This window comes from Galeopterus variegatus, unplaced genomic scaffold (genome assembly GCF_000696425.1).
Source record: "Galeopterus variegatus unplaced genomic scaffold, G_variegatus-3.0.2 Scaffold11935, whole genome shotgun sequence".
NCBI classification, from domain to species: domain Eukaryota; kingdom Metazoa; phylum Chordata; class Mammalia; order Dermoptera; family Cynocephalidae; genus Galeopterus; species Galeopterus variegatus.
In genome coordinates, this window is record NW_007738046.1 from 37,454 (window position 1) to 39,765 (window position 2,312).

The following is a 2,312-nucleotide window of genomic DNA, read 5'->3' on the forward strand; positions in this document are numbered from 1 at the left end:
ACTGGCTAAGGTAAGGTGGTTGGAGAGAGCTCCAGGAAATGATGTAGCCCAATGGCTACACTGATAGATGCAGCATGGCAGCAGCAAAAACATGTGAATGGTGGCTCAAAGGTAGGCCCTGCCTACAAAATGAGAAGATGTGGTAAATGCATGTCACATTTGTCTGGTATGTGGTCAACAGAGTCCACACCCCCAATGGGTGCCACACACCGATTGGCAGATAATTCAGGGAAGGGTGCCCCTGACCCGATGGCAGGTAGATTTTGTGGGACCACTTCCTACATCATAGAATTTCAGGTACATTTTCACAGCTGTTGATACAGCTATAGGACTCCTGTTTGTATGGCCCTGTAAGGCCCCAGACCAGGCAAGCTCTATCAAGGCATCGAATAGCCTTACAGCCATGTATGGTTGACCCCTGGCCATAGAGAGTGATAATGGAACCCACTTTGCTGGACATAAAGTATGGCAGTGGGCTTCCCAGTTGTGTATTCAGTGGCAATTACATGTGCCTTATAACCCCCAGACAGTGGGCATGATTGAACAGTACAAAGGTCTTTTGAAACAGGGATTGTGGCTGTCCACCCAACCCCCATCCCTGAAGGGGTGGACACGGCAGTTTCAGGAGACAGTCAGGACCTTGAATGAGAGACCCCACAAGGGCGGGCCCTCTCCAGTGGAGGCTTTGTTGCAGAGAGTTGCGTCACCTATTCAATTACAGGTTACAGCTAAAGATGACCTCCTGAAACCTGGGTGTTGTAAGAATGGAAACATTCTCTTACTGGCCCCGACTTGCAAGTCTTTTCTTCAGAAATAATAGCACACTCACCGCTTTCCAAACCATGGAGAAACCCAAATCCCTTCAGCTGTGCATCCATCTTCCCTCTTGAGTCATAAATTTCTCCTGAGGTCTAAGTTTTAAGGTGAAAGAAAAAAAAAGAAAAAAAATCAGTATTTTTATATATGCGATATGTTAAGGAAAAGACTGAGTATAGAAAGAAAACTACCTAACAAAGTGCGTGTATGACTGATACTGTGCTTCGGTATATTTTTTCTTGATATTCCTCCATCATCTAGGTTCCCATAAGTCTTTCTGTAGATGGTCCCAGAAAAGCTGAGCATCATTTCCTTGGCACCTTATAATTTTGTGCATATGCATTGTGTGTGCTTGAGTGTGTGTGTGTGTGTGTGTGTGTATACATACATATATAGTCAGGTAACATTGTTTAGATGTGAATATATGTATATACAGATTTGTGCAGCAATCTATAAAAATATCTGCATGCATGTTTTATATGAACACATATACACGTATATGTATAAACATGTTTTATTTCTGACTTGTGAGCTTAATAATTTTACATAGGCCTGTACTGCATATGTAAAGTCTCCTTCTGTTTACTCTGTCACTATTGAAGAAGAACACAAAGAAATGGAATGAAACTCCATGTTCATGGTTTGGAAATATTAATATTGTGAAAATGACCATACTACCAAAAGTGATCTACAGATTCAATGCAATCCCTAACAAAATACCAATGACATTCTTCACAGAACTAGGAAAAACAATCCTAAAATTTGTATGGAACTACAAAAAAACCCAAATAGCCAAAGCAATCGAGAGCAAAAGGAACAAAGCTGGAGGCATCACACTGCCTGACTTCAAAATATTCCATAAATCTGTAGTAACCAAAAGAGCAAGGTACTGGTAGAAAAATAGATACACAGACCAATGGAACAGAATAGAAAACATAGAAATAAAGCAATGCATTTGCAGCCAGCTGATTCTTTCAAAGGCAAAGAGAGTATCAACATAGTAAAGGATAGTGTCTTCAATAAATGGTGCTGGGAACACTGGAGATTCATATGCAGTAGAATAAAACTAGACCCCTATCTCTCACCTTTTATAAAATTCAACTCAAAATTGATTAAAGACTTAAATGTAAGGTACAAAAATATAAAATTACTAGAAGAAAACATAGGGAAAATAATTCAAGACATCACGTTAAGCAATGACTTTATGAAGAGGACGTCAACAGCACAGGCAACAAAAGCAAAAATAGGCAAATGGGATTATATTAAACTAAAAAGCTTCTGCACAGCAAAGAACACAATCAACAGAGTGAAGAGACAACCTGCAGAATGGGAGAAAATGTTTGTAAACTATGTATGTGGCAAGGGATTAATATCTTTAATGTACAAGGAACTTGAATGACTCAATAGTAAAAAAAAAGAAAAGTCAGATTAAGAAATGGGCAAATACAGAGAATAGACACTTCTCAAAAGAAGACATACAAATGGCCAACAGGTAT